Below are 20,556 nucleotides of genomic sequence, written 5' to 3' on the forward strand. Positions count from 1 at the left end.
GTCCCTCGCTCTCTCTTCGCACCCACCGCACCGCACGCCTGGCACCCCCCCCCCCTCCACAGTGGGCGGCGACCTGGCGGCTCGGATCGGATTCGCACAGCCAGCACTGCAGAGAGAGTGAGTGAGCCAGGCAGGGGCAGAGAACTGCGAGTGCGAGCGTGCCCCCCAGATGTTGCGCCCGGTGCGGCCGGCCCCCCCTGCACCCCCCACACTACGCCTCTGCATGCAAGTTAGTATTCACCTTCCCCCGGTAATAGTGGATCTACAGTTAACAGGTTAGCTGGAATGCAACCCAGGCTCCACATATCAATAGGAATTCTGCAGTGACCGCCAAGGATGACTTCAGGCGTCAGGCGCACGCTAAAATCTAGTCTGGATGTATCTCTCAATGACAGTAGCGGCTTGATCCAGTGTCTATCACCTTGAAGTCAGTTTTGTAAGGTCCTTTATTTGAATGTTCTCTGGTTCGAAGTCACAATGGATGATTTTATTTATTTGCAGGGAATTCAAGCACTGTAAAATCGAGTTTGAAAATGTAAGCACTGTTGGTAATTTTTTTTCCTAAGAAGTTTGCACATGTCCATGATAAGTAGTTCAAATGTCATTCATAGATGATATTGGAATGGAAAGTAGTCCAGCATGTGATTGACATTCATGTTGTTATCCTTGTCCTGTATCATCAGATGTTTAAGTATTTGTATCTCACCGATGGCCTGCTGATGACAACCTTTCTTGTTATGGACCATTTTTAATGCTACATGCTGTTACAGTTTGGGGTCGTACACCTTCAACACTTGTATAGACGATCCTTTCCAAAGAACTCTAAGCACTTCATACCTGTATGCGATGTGATCATGTGGCCACGATCATGTGGATCACCGATAAAACCATGACACTTCCTTGCACGGTTACCAAAAAAGTAGACGTCAGTATAATGAAAGATTTCATATTGCTCATAAACCGTATCTCTTTAATAATTCTTCTGGAGTTAATAATGTTACCATATGTACCGAGTAGCCAGATATCACCTCTATTATTCAGTGCTGCACAGAAAACAAAAACTATATTTTATTAAAAGGAAAGCAACTTTCTCTACCACCACCACCACATGTATAATATACACATATTTACAGACCATTCAAGTGTATAAACAGTATGATCTAAGGGCTCACAAGCACAGGTATGTTAGCCATTCACATAACTATAATCATGCTTCCATAACTCATCTTTTTTGCTTTCTGATATATTTTGTCCAAGGAAATTGTGACTGTCAATGGTGATGTCTGGATTTTGATTAATTTTTTTTAAATGTGAATCTAATAAATGGAAGTTTTATTGAAGAAACTGTAATCCATGAATGGGTACAAGCCTGCTAAACTTCTCCTTTTTTACATTTACATAACTGATGTAGTTCAACATCTCAGATGGGAAATTCTGTTAATTATTTGGAAGATTCGGTTTGTGTTAGATATAAATCTGAATCAGCCATTGCTTTTAAGCAGAACGTGAAACAAACATGATTTCTTGTGAGACAGTGTTATTGCTTGACTTGCAAGTTTTCTGCACTTTCACAACTAGCTCTTTTCTGTCAGTCTTGTGAAGCTCACAAAATATGTAAATTCTAGTCTGATGCCTAGGCTATAAACCATTGTTTCTTAAAGAAATATTCCAAACATCACAACCACTACAGAGTGGTACAGTTAATGTTTCCCTGCCTGATCCCTTACTGGGATGGAACTCCTGCCTCCCACTTCCTGCTCTCCTCTCTGGCTCTGAATCCCATGGTGCTTAGAGGCTGCTCAGAGTGAGAGAAGCTGTAGCATGGCTTACTACTGTGGGAGGGAAGGGCTGAGCCAGGGACACCTACCTTACCCATCCCTATGCTAGAAAGACACTCCATTACAGACAAGAGGGCTTGGGAATGGATGATATGCTTGAGTTTGCATGTGTACAGAGAAGTGTTAGAGGTGTACATAGCATAGTCAGCACAAGGGGTGAATTTGACTGTTGACACTCCTTTCAAACAACATTTGTAAAAACTAAAGGTGACTCAGCATGCACCATATCTACAAAAAGACCTATTGTAATGATTAGTTACAGGGGGGCTATGGGTTAACTTCATGTATTGTTTGTAAAACTTCTGCAGGTTTTCCACTGTACCTGAAATCACTCCAACTGCTTTGAATAAAATTTCACATTTTACAATATCCTTGCACAGAATATAGTATGATTAGGCAGTGCAGAATTCGTGCAGCCCATCAGATGCAGCTAAGTTACTGCTAACTCCTTGACAGGTGTATAGTCGCCATTTGGGCAGTCGGAATCCAGGACAAACCACCCCCATAACCTAACCCAATAACACACGGACACTAAGTATTATGGGGAAATTTGTCCACAGCTTTATTAACCAATAATTATAATAATAATAATAATTATAATAATAATAATAATAACAATAATAAATTAACATATTAAACATGGGTCATTGCCCCCCATACTCCGCCCCCTCGCATCCTGTTCCTTCGGCTACCATACAAAAGGCAATGACCCCCATATAATAACACCTATACATATTTATAACATATTTATAACATACACCAACATTCCAAAGTGCCAACCATCCATTAACCACGGCAGGGGTATACCCGGATACACCTGCCCCACCAGGTTCTGAGTCACCTCCAGGACTCGAAACCTCTCAACCACCGATGACCACAATCTGTTTATTCCACCTCACGTTCATCCAGGGGAGCCTATTTCCTCTCCTTCGGCTCCCCGTCCCGCCGCTGTGAAAGAAACGGGTTAAATAAACACATAACAAACAAAGGGAGGGTGGGTGGGACAAACTCAACCAGGTAGAAAGTTAGAATGACTCACCTAAAATGGCTGCTCATTTAAATAGCCAATCCTACTTACCCATAATCCAACCCTTGCTTACTTCCTCCTAAGCCCGCCTCCTAACCCCTGTCAAGGCCTTTTTCCGCTTAGCTGCGCTCTAGCTACATGGGGCTACATGACAAGTGTATAGTCGCCATTTGGGCAGTCGGAATCCAGGACAAACCACCCCCATAACCTAACCCAATAACACACGGACACTAAGTATTATGGGGAAATTTGTCCACAGCTTTATTAACCAATAATTATAATAATAATAATTATTATAATAATAATAATAATAACAATAATAAATTAACATATTAAACATGGGTCATTGCCCCCCATACTCCGCCCCCTTGCATCCTGTTCCTTCGGCTACCATACAAAAGGCAATGACCCCCATATAATAACACCTATACATATTTATAACATATTTATAACATACACCAACATTCCAAAGTGCCAACCATCCATTAACCACGGCAGGGGTATACCCGGATACCCCTGCCCCACCAGGTTCTGAGTCACCTCCAGGACTCGAAACCTCTCAACCACCGATGACCACAATCTGTTTATTCCACCTCACGTTCATCCAGGGGAGCCTATTTCCTCTCCTTCGGCTCCCCGTCCCGCCACAAGCTCAGACCTTGACCCCTTAAGCTGTCTGAGCTCCGCCACCCCGAAGAAACAGAGCCATCCGTATACCATCCTGCCAACCCAAGTTGAGCAGGTCCAAACCCACATCCGAGAGGTGAACACCATCCGAGCGGTAGTATCCTGGCAACCCTTCCTCCAGCTCAAGGTGCCTTACCACCACACCTCCTACCTTCCGTACAAAGCTTGCCATCAAGCTATTCACCTTCTTCCTGCACCTATCCATAGCTAACGGATCCCGAGCGTGCCGCCACCGGCGCCTCGGGACAATCTCCGACCAAACCAACATGACCCCCGGAAGCAGGCCCCTCAACTTATTGATGTCCTGCTTCATCCACTTCACCAGCCGGCGTTGCGGCGTAAGGCCCAGGTCATTACCCCCAATATGCAGGACCAGTAAGTCTGGCGTGTATCCCGCCGCCAGCATCCCAAACAGTTTACCACAAACATCCCCCCAGCAGAAACCCCGATACCCAAACCAGCGAACTGCCAACTGGCCTCTCGGAAAACCCAGCTGCTGGCCTTGCGCTTGAGCTGCGGCCCTCCTCTCGGCCCAGAAGACAAACGAATGGCCCACGATCCATGCCTCACGCCCTGGGGGGAAAAACAAATGATGAGGGAAGTCCGACAGAGACCCCCACCCCAGCCCAAATAACACAGTGAACCATTTTAGTACAGCCAGTTACCAGTCTCTTATTCCCAAAATATTTTTTTTTTTTTTTTTTTTTTGCATAAAACGGTCCCCAATCTCATTACTCCAACAGACCCAATCTGACATAGGAACGGAATCTTACCGATTCCCACCTCCCGATCCGTTTCACCACCTCGTCCCCCAATCCCAACCGAGCCGCCTCCGTGGCAGCCCCAATACGGAACGAGTGCGTTCCAAATCGTTCAGCACGAAGCCCTAACTTGCCCAAGCCCAACCGAAAAACTTTCGTGAACTGAAACCGAGAGAGGGAGGATCCGTCGGCATGCACCAACAAGGAACCCCCCATCGCCGGCCTCCGCGCCAGGTACTCTGCCGTAGCAGCCAACGGGCACAAAGCCGAGCCCGGCAAGGCCCCCAGTGCCACGTCCCGGCCCACGCCGCGGATGTCCGTTTTGGATCTGCCGAGGTGCACCACCACCTTCCCATCCAAGACACGAACCCCCGAAAATTGCAGGCCCCCTTGCACCCTCTTATTAGCGCTCACCAGTTCCCCAATTCGGAATGCCCCAAAAAACGCCAAAATAAACGCCACCTTGAACAGCGAAGCCTCGAACCCATCAAAACAGATTTCAGGCAACAAAGCCACCAAATCCCCCAGTAGTCGAACCGACACCGGGCGCCTGGTATCCGGCGACCTGCGTCCCTTGCGATAGCCCTTCAGGGCCTGCCTGATAATGAAAGTCTTAGTAAAGTCCTCCTTCCCATGCCATCTGAACCAAAACGCCATCGCCGCCATGGACCTGTCCACCATGGCAGGCGACGCCCCTTTTGCCAGCAACTGACAGGTGTACCACAGGAAAGCATCCCGCAGAGCCTCCCCGCTGTCCATGGCCAGCCCGTCCAGCGACCGCTCCCACAAGCCCCAAACCTTACTGTACGAGGCCCAAGTGGCCGGCGGCAGGGAAGCCTTCACAAGTCCTCCAAGCCGGATGTTCCCAGCTGCCAAATCTCGTCCGGGCAAGCCTGCCCGTCCTTCGAAGCCCCCGGCGCCACCAGCCAGAATCGGGACCACTGAAAACGAGACAGAGCATCAGCCACCTCATTCAAATAACCGGGAACATGCCGCGCGCGAAAAACAACATTCCGAGACATACACAGCAATACCAGTCGCCTAAGCAGCCTAACCACCGGCCTTGAGGCCGCAGACTGACGATTCACCGCGTGAACCACCGCCATGTTATCCGAGAAAAAGACCACTTTCCGATCACGCAGCCTGTCGCCCCATAGTGCCATCGCAACCACTAACGGGAACAACTCAAGGAAAGCCAAGTTGCGCATAAGAGGGCTCGAACCCCAAGAGTCCGGCCACCTCTCCACACACCAGCAGCCACCAAAATATGCCCCAAAACCTACACTGCCTGATGCATCCGTGAAAAGCTCAAGCTCGGCCGATGACTGGCCCTCCTGCCTGAACAACACCGTCCCATTAAAATCCCGCAAGAAGGCATCCCAAATGCCCAAGTCCGCTTTCATGGCCGCCGACACCCGGATGAAATGGTGCGGGGACCGAACCCCCGCAGTAGCGGCCGACAAGCTGCGACTGAAGACCCTTCCCATCGGAATGACCCGACACGCAAAATTGAGCAGCCCAATCAAAGACTGGAGCTGCCGCAGAGTAACCTTGCGCGCCCCCGCTACAACAGCCACCGCCCCTCGAAGCCTGTCCAGCTTATCTCGGGGCAGCCGACACTCGCCCAACCCAGAGTCAATCTCCAGACCCAGGAAACTCAGACACGTGGTCGGGCCTTCAGTTTTTTCCGCCGCCAGCGGAACCCCGAAGTGGCCCGCCACCCACTCAACCGTCCGCAGGAGGCGCAGGCAATCCAAGGAATCAGCCGGCCCCACGCACAGAAAATCATCCAGATAATGCACAATAAAACGATTCCCCGCTTCCACCTGTACCACCCATTCGAGAAAAGTGCTACATTTCTCAAAATAGGAGCACGAAATGGAACAACCCATGGGCAGGCACAAGTCCACGAAGTAGTTCCCTTCGAAGAAACACCCCAGCAGGTGATGACAGTCCCGGTGGACCGGCAGCAGCCGAAACGCGGCCTCAATGTCCACCTTCGCCATCAGAGCCCCACGCCCTGCCCGCCGGACCAGATCGACCGCCCGGTCGAAAGATGCATAAGACACCGAGCACAAGTCCTTATGAATACCGTCATTCACCGATTCCCCTTTCGGGTACGAGAATGAGTCTAAATTTACCCGGCTCCTTCTTGGGAACCACCCCAAGTGGAGAAATCCGCAGGCCTTCCAGCGGAGGCACTGCGAACGGGCCCGCCATGCGGCCCAGCCCGACTTCCTTGCCCAGCTTCTCCCTAACCACGTCCGGGAAGTCAGCCACAGACTTCAGGTTGCGCAGCCTCCCCGATCCCCCCTCCCGCTCCTGGAACGGAATGAAAAACCCCTTCGCAAAACCCGCCAGGAGCACAGCGGCATCCGCCTTGTTATCGTAGCGGCTTAGCCATGGCTCCATCGCGCTTAGCCTCACTGGGGTTAAGCCCAGGGGAAGCGGATGCACCCCCTCCCCCGGTCGCGACAGCAGCACCGGCGCCACCGGACTTCCCCTTCTTGAAGCAGCGGTTGAGCCCATGAGCGCCTCCACAGCCGGAGCACTCATGCTTGAAGCGACAGGTGGTCCCCCATTTGCATTGGCCCTCATTATAGAGCCAACATAAGCCCTTTGGTAAGGCGGCCGACGAGGCGGACTGCCCCCTAGCGCCGGCCGAGTTCTGAAAGGGCTGCGCCTTTTGCGCCATCATTAACTTCATCCAGAGCGGCAGGTCCATTTGGTCCCACCGCATACCCGGGTTAGCCGCCAGCCGCTGCCTAAACTGCTCGTCATACCGCCACCACGCCAACCCCCCGTAAGTCCGGTACGCTTCCCAAATGCCATCCAAATAACAAAACAGAGAGGAGCATAACCCCGGCAATTTCTCGCCGAGCACGCTAGCCAGCACACAAAAAGCCCTCAGCCAATTCCCAAAGGATTTCGGAATCTTGCGATACCGCTTCCTCTTCTCCTCCTCCACCTTCTTCTCGTCCTTCTTATCCTCCTCCTTGAGGTCTATAAAGTCCTCCAATGGGAGGAGGGAGAAGATCTCACAGAATTCCCCCTTCCATATCTTATCCTTCACTTCCTGCTTCAAATGAACCCCCAACGGGCCCGCAAACGACACATACGCGTGCTGTCTAGCCGCGTCGGGAATACCCCCGGTCAACTCAGCCCGCTCGCTCCCAGTCTCCCCTACGTCCTGCGGCACCACCATGTCCCCGCCCGAACTAGGCCCTGTGGAGTTCCCAACCCGAGAGCCCGTAGCCACAGCACCCGGAGCCCACACCTGACCAATGCCGCTAGTGTCACCCCCCGCCCCCAATGAGTGGAGTAGTGCCTGAAGTGTGGTAATTAAAGCACTAGAGTGTATTGACCCACTGGACTCACCGGCCAAGCCCCCCGACACCGGGACGGTGGGGGCTGCAGTGCAGATCGCCCGACACCCAGGAAGAGGAACTTCCGCTGCTGTCTCGCCGACCGGGGAGCCCACCCGGTGCCCAGCCTGCGAGGAGGCGGAACGGCTCCGAGATCTAGGACAAGGAGAAGAAGTCCTGGGTAGGGTGTAACGGACATCAATACCCCTCCCGTCACGACCCCGGGAGCGCCTGCTCTGTACCGAAGCCTCCCGCTGACCTCTACCACCACGTGGCACCCTGGAACCCCTGGGGCTACGACTCCTCCCGTCTCTACTATTAGGCCGCCCCTGCCGACCATACCTAGGGGCTGCCGCACATTCCCCTGCCGAGCTGTCCGAGGGGGAGCAGTGCCTACCCGACCTCCCCCGCGCCTCCCGGGACCCCTGCGATCTAACGGGTGATGGACTGTCGCTACCACTCCCAGAATCCGGGCCCCCCCGCCGCCCGACCACTACCGAGGATCCCGGTCCCCGACCCCCCTTGGTCCTCCGACTGACTGCCTCCGGAACCCTTTTTCCCGCGCCTACCACCACCGCCCCTTTACCCCTACCCCCTTGCTGACTAGACCCCGACAGCCCAGACCTACCCACCACCCCTACGGGGGACCCGCTCTCTGACCTGGCCACATCCCGAGACCCCCCCCCGCCCCTGGAACTCACACCTTTCGATCCCCGTTTACGCTTAGGGGCCCCAGAACCCTCCCCCCTTAGGACTATGGCCTGGGCACCCCCAACTGGCCTACCCCCGCCCCTCTCCGTGGCAGAGCTCCCCCTAATGACCTTCCCGCCAAGAGGGCCCCGGCCGGAGCCCCCTGCACTTGCCTGTTGCCTCCCAGGCCGGCCATGCGGTCTCCCGGATCCAGCCTCGTCATCCTCGTTACTCTCCTATGGGGGGGAAGCCCGCCCAGACCTCCCCTCCGTGGGTCCTGCAACACCAGGGGGCCGCCCGGCCACTTCCGACCGAAAGCAGCAGCGCCCCCGTCCGCGACATCCTTCTGCCGCCGAGTGCTCGTCCGAGGCTCCGTCCGCACGCGGGGAGGCAAGGCCTCGACCACGCGGCTCCCGGGCTGCTGCCGGTCGCAACCGAAACCCCACTGCTTCCGGGGACAACTTCACCGGGCCCCGCGCCCGGGCTTAGCCTCCTCGGGGGCCTCCGGGCCCTGACCGGTCTCCCGCCATCACCGTCCCGATCCGCCGCCTCCGCCAGGGCAGGGCCGAGCTGTGCCCGTAGCCAGTCGACACCCTGATGCCGTGCTGCCGACCTGATCCCCTCCAGCAAACGCTCCACGTCGTCCATGGCCCTGCAGAGGAGACAAAGGAAATCCAACCAAGCAAAGTCCGCGCACACCGAGGTGAACACAAACTCAACCAGGTAGAAAGTTAGAATGACTCACCTAAAATGGCTGCTCATTTAAATAGCCAATCCTACTTACCCATAATCCAACCCTTGCTTACTTCCTCCTAAGCCCGCCTCCTAACCCCTGTCAAGGCCTTTTTCCGCTTAGCTGCGCTCTAGCTACATGGGGCTACATTCTGTGCTCCCTGGTGCTGCGCCTGTGTGTGAATGTTTTGGAGTGTTGCCAGTGTCTGTGATTCTGAATGCATTTCTGACCTTCCTGATCTTCACATAACCCCCCACTACAGTCTATCTTTCACCCAGCACCTTCTTCTGCCTCATGTCCCAAAATATTTACCCTTCTGTCCCTAACAGCCTCTGTCTATCAATCCCTGGATGTTCCTTATGTGTGTCTCTAATCCCCCCATGCTTTTACTTGTTACTCCATTCCTCCATCTCCTTCATGTCTGTTTGAAATCCCACCCATGTCCTCCGTGTGTGTCTCTAATCCTTCATTTATGTCTCCAATCACTCCATGATCCTCATGTGTGTTTCCAACCCCCCTTCCCATGTCCCTCCAATCCTTTTCACAGTCCTTCACACCACTTTCTATGCCACTTCTGTGTGTGTGTCTGTTTGAAAATCTATATGTGACTCGTATTGTTCTCATTATACCTCCCTTACATAATGTATTGAAATACTACAAACTCTTACTGTACTGAATTTACCAACCTGTTACCAGTGATTGTTTTGTGATTGTGCTTTGGGTGTCTAACAGTAACTCTTTTCTCTGGATCTTGCAACTTTGGTACAAATGACTGTTCTTGCATTACTGGTGGCTTCTCTGGTAACGTCTGCGTCTGTATGTTTGGCGGTTTCTGCATGACTGATGGTTTCTGAATGAACAACTGCTTATGCCCAATTGACTGTTTCTGCATGGCTGGTGTTTTATGAACTACCAACAACTTCTGCTTGGCTGACATTTTTTGATTTTCTGGTGTTTTCATAATGACTAATGGCGTGACTGTAATTTTTTGTATGGCTGGCAATTTCCGAATGACTGTTTCTGCACAGCTGGTGACTTATGCTCTTCTGATTTTTTTTTGCATATCTGGGGAGTTCAGCATGATTGCCGTCTTTGGTATAGCTGAGTCCTCCTGCATGAATGACACATTCTGTGTGATGGGTGCTCTCTGCATGACAGGACTCTTCGACATGATTGTCACCTTCTGCATGGCTATTGTTTTCTTCATGACTGATACCTTTGACAGGATAGTCACTTTTTGTATGACTGTTTGTATGACTGGCATCTTTGGCATAACTGGTCATTTCTCCATGACTGATTTTTTCGTCATGACGGATGGCTTCTGTATGACTGTTTCTTGCTGCATGACTTGTGTCTTTGATCTGTTAGGCATGTTTTGCATGACTGGTATTGTCAAGGTGACATGTACTTTTTCCATGCTTGGTGTCTTTAACATGACTGGCCCTTTTTGCATGGCAAGTGCCTTTGGCAAGGCTGAGGCCTTCTGCATGACTGGCTCCTTCATCATTACTGGTGATCTCTCAATGACTGATCCCTTTTGTACGGCTGCTCCTTTCTGCATGATTGTTTTTTTTTAGCTTGATTGGCACCCTTTGCAAGTTTGGTATCTTTGAGATGACTGGAGCCTTTGGCATGACTGTTGATTTCTCCATGATTGATCCTTCTGCCATGGCAGGCTCCTTTTGAATGATAGAAGCCTTCCGCATGACTATCACAATCTGCATGTTTAATGCTTTTGGCAAGATAGACACATTTTGCTTTTTCATGACTGATATCTTTGAGAACACTGACCCTTTCTGTACAATTGGCACCATCCACATGACTGGTGCCTTCAGGATGGCTGATGCCTTCCCAATAACGCACACATTTTGCATAACTGGCGCCTTTGACATGACTGAGGATATCTCCATGACAAATCGTTTCTGTATAACTGTTGCATTCTGCATGATTGATCCCTTTGACATAATATGACTGGCACCTTTTGCATATCTAGCTCCTTTGGCATGGCTGACCTTTTGTATATGACTAAAACCTTCTGCACAACTGGAGCCTTCAGCATGGTCAATAGACATGTGCAATTTGTTTAGTTCCGAATGTTAATTCAGACGAATTTCGGGCAATTCGGACATTCAGATGCTTCCAAATGTCTGAAGTGCCGAATTTCCAAAGTGCCAAACCGAACCGAATTGCCGAAGTGCTGAATTTTGGAATTGCCGCAGTGCTTGGGATTTCTGAAAAGTGGCAAAATAAGAGAGGGAGGGAAAATTACACGAATGATGACAGGGGTAGGGTTAGGGATCCCTGCAGATGTTTCAAATTGCTGAAGTCCCTAATTGCCGAAGTTCCTGTGGCGGCCACCCCGATGGGAAGAGGGGTTTCGTCGCCAGAGATGTTCTTTTCCCCCTAGTGGGAGGGATGCTGTGATCCAGAGCAGGAACAGCTCTTACAAGAGCTAGTGATTTAGCACTCCAAGCATAAGAGAGACAGCTATTGTAGCTTTCTCCCACAAACATGAGACAAGGCTCTATGCTGTGAGATAACAAAGGTTTTAATGCGGCCACACACAGCCTCTTATGTTAATCCCCATGCAAGGGTCACTCCCCTCTGGACCTGAGAGTAGACTAAAGTAAAAACAAATACACAGTTACATTGGCTCTCAGGTCCAGGACACACCCATACAAAATAAGATAATCCATCCCCTGTGCCTGGGAGATAATTGTAGATTATGCTAGCTTTAGTGTACCTATAATCTTAATTTTATTAATGACAGGAGGCGAGTATTTGCTTAAGTCTCTCTTTACTAGAACTCCACAGCAGCACAGAAAAACAACCAATCAGAAAAAGTTAGGTACTATAAAGCTCCCCTTCCCATGCATCGTTTCCTCTTTCAAGCTGCGACAAAACAGAATAAAAGGCAGAGAACATCATGGGGAAGAAACGAAGTCCTAGATACGATGAATATAACGATGTCCACCATCCGAGAGTAACCGTCAAACTAGATAGTGTTGATGGACTGTAAACTGAAACGAGAGAAAAACAGAATCAATCAGGTTGATTATCCAATGAAATGTACTCTGAATAAACATGTAGGTACCCAATGTAGCAACCAAAATTAACCTTAATATGTAGATATCCCAACCCTACTTATGAAAAAACACAGACATAAGGAACAAGCGACAGGTAGCAGAGACAACAAACAGAGTTGCATACGTACCTGATAATCTAAACTATAACATTAAACAAGGGAGGGACAAGAATGGGTGGGAAATACTCGCCTCCTGTCATTAATAAAATTAAGATTATAGGTACACTAAAGATAGCATAATCTACAAGTTTATAACATGACAGGAGGCTTCGTATTTGCTGTTTCAACGCTCAGTTCACCAATCCAACGCTGTTTGTGTTGCTGGTATCTATTCCAGGAAATTTCAGAGTAATCCTAATTGGACATTCCAAGAACGATAAACGACAGCAGACGTTTCAAAGAAGATGCCAGCCGACGAAGCATCTCAAATTCAGAAAAAAGCACCATCCGCTGGTAAATCTATTGTACGTGGTGTTGCGACCTGTTTCCTAGCAGTCGGTCCATGAGCTGGCAAGCTGACCTATTAGCCATATTCCTGTAGTTGTATAATATTGAAGGTCAATCTCGGACTTAGGGTCGCAAGGAGAAACTGCCACCATTTCTCAACTCACGATCCGTAAGGCGGCTCCTCCGATCGTGCCAGGGTCATTCGGCAATGCGGCCTTGCAGGTAGATCTCCAATCTCAAGGAATGCGCCTAAGTCCACCACCAAAATCGCAATGGAAAACCGAGGAGGATCTTCCGTTCCTTCCTGTCCTACCCGGTGAGATGTCTCATCCGAGGATAAATTCATAATGCAGGCAAGAGTGTGGCCAAACCAGCCGTACTCTAAGTGATACCAATATTCCAAATGGACTGTGTAATCCTCGGACGCAGTAGAGAAAAGACTCCAAAGGACGTCCATTCAGGGTTCCGAACTGAACTTGTGTGGAGGAAACGGTGGTTGACTACTCTGGGAATAGTGAATCCCAGAAATCTTCAAAGGAATGGGAAAAGCAAACTGGAACGCAGATTTCCATCCAGAAATGCCCTCGTCCAAGAGTGAAAGATGTCTGTGTAGGAGTCGGGGCACACCAGGTACCTCCATGAAGTCTCGTAGGGCTCCTCGACGGTAGTTGAAAAGTAGGTTAGCGCGAATCCAACAAAATGGCCCTCGTGAGGGATAAATAGAGCATAGACGGAGGGTCCTCTATCTCCGAACCATGTTCACCAGGTACGCGCTCCGAGGAGACGGGGCAGTCCTGCCGTCTTATCCCAAGATCATAAAGACCGGGGAAGTCAAGACAACCGGGGTTTCCGGTCTTACCATGTGATCCAAACGTACGGTTTTACCTTCAGACCGGGAAATAGGCCTTCCATAATCTTGTTACCCGAGCAAGGCAGTGCCCGTTTGCTCCATGAAGGCCTCCGTATCTCCTGACATCTTGACCTGGGAGAAACTGTCTGCGCAGTTTGTTCGTAATGGTCTGGATATCCAGAACAGAAAGCAATCTCTGTATTACATGGTGCAGAATATGCCAAAAACCTGCACTCTCATAATACTGGAGGGCCATCCGTTAGCCGTACCATCTCCAGGAGTGTGTGTAAATAAGTGGGAGACTCCCCCCGTTATACCTCTGAGTATTTCTTGTGTGTTTTACAGCGGTACGGATCCAGGGATCTAGTCTAAACATGTAATTCTTGCATGACCAGGCAGACCTCTAGAACGAAGTCAGTAGCGTGGATGTCAGCTCTAATTGAATGCAGGAGGGACGCCTGTCTATGTAGTCATCGATGTTTTGCACAGGTACAAGCCTGTGTGATGAACAAATGGCCGGTACTGTAGAGCGTCGAGTGTATGAGAGAGCCGCGCTCTCTACTACTGTGATCGCATACCGTGAGAGCGTCCGGCTGCTAGCCTGAGCGGGCCGCACCCGTTAGTAACTAACAGCAGAGTCTACATCCGTGACCGGTTCTCTCTATGCAAGTGGGTCCTCCCAACCTGTCCTCTGAATCCAGCCCAGTATCTGGTTGAGGACGAGTGAGGGGCTGCGCCCTCTAATAACAAATCAGTATCCGGTTCTGTGTGAGAGGGATCGCCCTCTGTTCCTGAAAATAAATATGCTCGGATCGAGGTGATGGAGGGCCGCACCCTCCCGTGGTGCAAACTAGAGTCCCTAGAGATTCAGGGTGACCAAACTGTAGGGCGCACCAATTATTAATGTCAGCATAAGGCTGAGGGCAATCTTCGGAAACAACGATGGAAAACTATCAACCGACTATCCGGATCCCGTGCGTGCGCGCGGGGTCCAGGTAGACCGTTGGTAGTCTGAGGAAAGCTGGAGACGTTCTCCGCGATCCACGAGTGCCCGGGGGGTCGGAGGAGGTCAAGTCGGCCTCACGACGACCCGAGTGAAAAGGAAAAGGAAGTCAAGAAAAAAACAAAAAAGCAACAATTAACGTAGATAAGAGAAAATACACCAATTCTATCTCGGATAGAAGGCAAACAGAAGGCCGGAAGGTAAGAAAAGTAAGTCCCGCTGGACAGGGCCCGGAGCTAACCTAACGCAGGAAAAAACTACTGAACCTATAAGGATTCCGGGAGGCAGATACGGAGTAGCTGGTAAAGACAAGGAAAAAACACTGCTTTCTCCTGTAGGAGTCTTAGTACCGGTCCTTGCTTGTGCGAAGTTCTCCTTGGAGATGTGCCGTCGTCGGTTTGGAGTAAACCGTGGATGTGTCCGGGGTCTTCATAAGAAACTTTGCCCTTCAGGCATGAGGTTTAGGGCCTTCACCCTTCCCACCATATTCAGATGGCCGTATACTGTTGTCTTCTTGAACACTATGGCAATGGTGTTTGTCTGGACACCTGCCTATCTCCCTGTCACTGGTGGGCACTGGGTTTTCCTCCGTGAAATTACCCCAGGCCTGCGGCCAAAAGAGGTTTGGAACCAATAATGTAGGCCCGCCAGTAGGGCACAGGCCCAGCAGGCCAAACGAATGGACACAGAAAGGATAGCCAAGCAAATAGTCACAGACATAGCAGGCCATTCAAGCAGGCACCGACATAGCAGGCTATTCAATGGGGCACAGACATAGCAGGCCAACCATTAGGGCACAGAAATAGCAGGCCGTTTTAATGGGCACAGACATAGTAGGCTGTTCTTATGGGCACAGACATAGCAGGCCGTCCTAGGGGCACAGATGTAGCAGGCCGTTCTTATGGGCACAGACGGAGCAGGCCGTTCTTATGGGCACAGACATAGCAGGCCGTTCTTTTGGGCACAGACATAGCAGGCCGTTCTCATGGGCACAGACATAGCAGGCCATTCTTATGGGCACAGACATAGCAGGCCATTCTTATGGGCACAGACATAGCAGGCCGTTCTTATGGGCACAGACATAGCAGGCCAATCAATGGGGCACAGACATAGCAGGCCAATCAATGGGGCACAGACATAGCAGGCCAATCAATGGGTTGTATATTACCATAATATTATCATTAACATGTATTTATATAGCGCCTTCCAATTCCGTAGCGCTTTACAGTGGGTATTGAATGAGTAACGGGGACCTCTGAGTTCGGGTAGAGGTCCCTAAAAATTGTAGATCCTCAGGGCATCTTGTGACATAGGACCCTTAGACAATCAACCCTTTTAGACAGCGTAATGCTGTGTGAGTAACTTGAACCGGGACTGGCAGTCCCTAAATGCCCGGCAGGCAAATAGCGGTATCCCAGCTGTATTGGTATAAGCGGAAGTTGTCACAGTGATTACCATGTCCATGAAAGTAAGATACATAGAGCGATACTCTCCTTAAACTGTGAATTGGTATGCACAAGCTGACCCAGATCTGTTTGATGTCTCAATCGTTAATATAGATACCATCATCATATCTGAAAATATTGAATAGTATCAGTGTAGACTGGTCTCCCAGATCCAGGTCTGTTAACACTATATGTATGCCATGGACAGTGAGTTCATACCAGAGTAGTCTCCTCAGAGACCCCATAGCTGGACCCAAAAAGATATATACTGCGAGGCACACTAATCCAAGTTCATAATACCCGTAACTCACAGGAATCCGTGATATATACTGTCAGCAAAACTCACGGTATTCTGAGATATACACAGCAGTCAAGCTCACAGCAATATGTGATATACACTGTCAGTAAAAACACGCAGCAATCTGCGATATACACTGTCAGTAAGACACGCAGCAATCTGTGATATACACTGTCAGTAAAACACCCAGCAATCTGCGATATACACTGTCAGAAAAACACATAATAATCTGATATACTCTGTGAGAAAAAACACATAGTAATCTCATATACACAGTCAGAAAAACACATAGTAATCTGATATACACAGTCAGAAAAACACACAGTAATCTGATATACACAGTCAGAAAAACACACAGTAATCTGATATACACTGTCAGAAAAACACATAGTAATCTCATATACACTGTGAGAAAAACACATAGTAATGTGATATACACTGTGAGAAAAACACACAGCTAGTAAAATAAAAACTGAATATAAACCCAGAAGTCTGACATATAAAATGCCATAAAGCTCACAGCAAGCTGTGAGATCTACACTGAAAGAAACTATTGTCATATCTGTAGACCTGCTGAGATCCGCCGAGGAATCTCAGCAGGGCAACAAACGCCGAGATCCGACCGTGGAAGGAGGAGGAGCCGCGAGCAGGCGCCCCTTCTCCAGCCGGTCGGATCCACGTGGCTGAAAGAAACCCGGCCGCGGCGAGGCGGCCACGTGCGTGAGCAGACCCGGTCGCGGGGTGCTCGCGTCTGACTGCGAGAAACCCCGGGCGCCGGCAGTCTCACACCAGAGCTCGGAGAGTCAGAGGAGCGCCCGCAGCCCCATAGGGGGGGAACTAATAGAATGGCGCCAGGGAGTGGGATGGGAGGGGGAAACAACCGACAGGCATCCCCAGGGACCCCCCAAATACCGCAAACATCCCCAAAGACACAGGGGAAACGAGCAAAAAACGGGCAGAAAATCCCGAAGCAGAAATAAAAAGTAAAGAACGAAAAATAATATAAATAATCTGAAAATAAACCTATGAAAAGGATAAAGGCCATAACTAAAAAATTTATAGCATAAAAAATATACAAACAATATCTATAATCAATATAATATGGAATCAAAATAATAATTATGACTAAATACAATAAACATAACATAGATATAACTTAATGCTATAAACATAAAATATATACATGAAAATACAATATAAAGATATAAGCATAACAACATGACTAAATTAAACAAATATACACCCTAAATAAATCATAATAAAACCCAAAGCCACCAACTAATATTAGCAGGAGGCAGTGGTACTCTGACCTGTACTGTCTGCAGACCAGCAAAGAAAGAGGAAATGATGCATGGGGAGGGGAGTTTTATAGTACCTAACTTTTTTCTGATTGGTTGTTTTTCTGTGCTGCTGTGGAGTTCTAGTAAAGAGAGACTTAAGCAAATACGAAGCCTCCTGTCATGTTATAAAATTGAGTCATGAACTGTATTAACTCAATTATCTCCAGACCCAGAGAACATACATTTTAGTAGTACCACAAAAGTACCCCACAAAAGTTATATCCCCTGATAGCCCCGATCTGGGGGACCAACATATCCAAAGATCACCCAGATCAGTTCAGAGGTTCAAGATTTTGACCGACACGAGGCTCCTGCCCAAAAGAGTTCCATGAAATCAGGCTGTGCTGTCGGTCTCTTTCGGGAATACACAATACAGTCAAAATACAGAACGTAGGAGTCCCATTATAGTCCCATGGACTCGACGACCAAACACCAATGCATGTGTTCGCATCTAAAGATGGCCGCCGCCACGTGTTCGTATACTGAACGACGACCACCCAGCCAACTGCTTAGAACGCTTGTGGTTATAGAAGTGTTAAACAGGTAATAGAGGTTAGTGAAAGAGAATGAATTTGCAATAAAACAAAGGTAAAGGCAATGTCACGAACCCATAGGGGAACTAAATAAAGGGGGTTACAATCCAGGGACAGGGTGATCCGTCACAGTGCTCCCCCCTTGTGGAACACTCTAGCAGACCCGGTTTGACCCTTTTCAGGTCAACTTTGGGATGTCCTGATTTAGGTTAGATGCTGAGTTCTGTCTGCCGGGACAACCCTTCAGGATTGCCATTCTGCTTGCCGGGCCGATAGTGGATGGTAAAGTTGTAGGGCTGTAGAGCCAAGTTCCACTGTAGCAATCTGCCATTGTCTCCTGCGACCCGGTTAAGCCACACCAACGGTTTGTGGTCGGTGATGTAAATTCCCGTCCATACAAGTAAGGGTTTAGTTTTTTCAATGCCCACACAAGGCTAACACATTCCTTTTCCACTGCCGTGTAGCTCACCTCCCAGGGTAACAGCTTCCTACTGAGGTACGCGACAGGGTGTCCATCTTCTCCAATTTGATTTAGGACTGCCCCCAGTCCAAACATGGAAGCATCTGTGTGTACAATAAAACGCTTGTTAGGAACTGGGGCAGCCAAGATAGGAGTATTAGTGACTGGAAATTGGCTTCACATGCAGGAGACCACAGGACCTGTCTAGGTAAGCTTTTCATTGTCAGGTGAGTCAGGGGTTTGGCAATAGCGCTATAGTCAGGGATGAAATGTCTGTAATACCCAGCAGTTCCCAGAAAGGCCAATACTTGGGTCTTAGTACGGGGTGTTGGACAGTTAGTGACTGCTTCAATATTAGCGGGTTCTGGTCGCTGCTTTTCACATCCCACCCGGTAGCCCAGATACTGGACCTTTGCCCTGCCAACATGGCACTTGTCTGGCTTCATAGTCAGGCCAGTGGGCTGAATTTGATCCAGTACTGTCCCTACGTGTAATAAGTGTTCTTCCCAGGACTCACTGTAGATAGCAATGTCATCCAGATAGGCACAGGCAAATTCCTGGAAGCCGTCGAGGAGTCTATCCACCATGTGCTGGAAGGTGGCTGGGCATTCTTCATCCCCAATGGCATGATTCTAAACTGGTACAATACAAACGGGGTGACAAAGGCCGACTTGGGTATAGCTGCCTCGGCCAGGGGTATCTGCCAACAGCCTAACAGTTCATCTATCCTGGGCATCGGGTACGCATCTGTAACAGTCCGGTCGTTTAGTCGCCGGTAGTCCACACAGAACCGGGTGTTCCCATCTTTCTTAGGTACAAGGACTACCGGGGAGTCCCACGGACTGTCAGATGCCTAGCTGTAACATTTCCTGTATCCTTCTGCATTCTCTCTCGTGCTGCTTCGGGGATACGGTAGGGAGCTTGTCTAAGTGGGGTTGCCCGGGGGTCTCTACTTTGTGGGTGGCTTGAGTGGTGTACCCTGGCTCTTGGGAGAAGGTCTGTTCCTTACATTCTAATAACTGACGAGCCTGGCCCTTCTCTGCCTCCATTAACCTATCTCCTAGCTTCACCTTAATGATTAGATCAGTTTGAGCATCCCTTTCTAGTAGATCGGGGAGGGGGAGACTTTCTGGGTCATCTGTAACTGGGGCACATACGGCGGCTATGTCCTCCTGCCTCTCTTGATACTCCTTCAGCATGTTGATATGAAAGAATCATCGTATCCTCTCATTGGCTGTTCCACCACCTTGTAGGGGCCCTGCCATGCTGCTTGAAGTTTGTCTTGTCTGGTAGGCTTTAGTGCCAGGACTTTCTGCCCCACCCGGAATGTACGCTGTTGCGCACCCCGATCGTACCAAACCTTCTCTTGCCCCTGGGCCGTCTGGAGATTGTCCTTTACCAGCCTAGCCAACTGCTCCATGCGGTCCCTGAGTTCCAGGACATATGGCAGAAAGGGGGTCCCTTCATGTTCCGTGTCCCCTTCCCAGTGTTTCCTAATGAGATCAAGGGGTCCTCGCACCCTTCTCTCATAGAGCAACGCGTAAGGGGAAAAAACAGTAGATTCCTGCGGCACCTCTCTGTAAGCAAACAAAAGGTGAGGCAGGAACTTCTCCCAGTCTCTTCAAGCGTTGGTAAAGGTCCTCAGCATCTGCTTGAGGGTACCGTTGAACCGCTCACAAAGACCGTTAGTCTGGGGGTGGTAAGGCGAACTATGTATAGGCTTAATACCACAGACTTTCCACAGCTGTTGGGTAAGGTCTGCGGTGAATAAGGTTACCTGATCTGAAATTCTCTCTTTGGGCAATGGTCTCTGCATAGATATTCGAGAGAGCAATCGCTTCAGGGTAGCGAGTAGCGTAGTCCACCACGGTAAGGATGTACCTCTTACCGGATGGACTTGGCCTAGCCAGGGGACCCACTAGGTCGACTGCTATCCTGCTAAAAGGCTCCTCAATAATGGGCTAGATAAAAGTCGAGCTTTAGGGTGGTCATCC

The 20,556-nt window shown here is 49.6% G+C and overlaps 1 pseudogene; it reads right to left on the reverse strand.

Annotated features, from left to right (window-relative positions):
* Positions 1 to 230: 230 nt before the first annotated feature.
* LOC134601633 (dual specificity tyrosine-phosphorylation-regulated kinase 2-like) lies at positions 231 to 9,993 on the reverse strand (annotated as a pseudogene).
* Positions 9,994 to 20,556: the final 10,563 nt, after the last annotated feature.

The sequence above is a fragment of the Pelobates fuscus genome, chromosome 3, assembly GCF_036172605.1.
Source record: "Pelobates fuscus isolate aPelFus1 chromosome 3, aPelFus1.pri, whole genome shotgun sequence".
NCBI classification, from domain to species: Eukaryota; Metazoa; Chordata; class Amphibia; order Anura; family Pelobatidae; genus Pelobates; species Pelobates fuscus.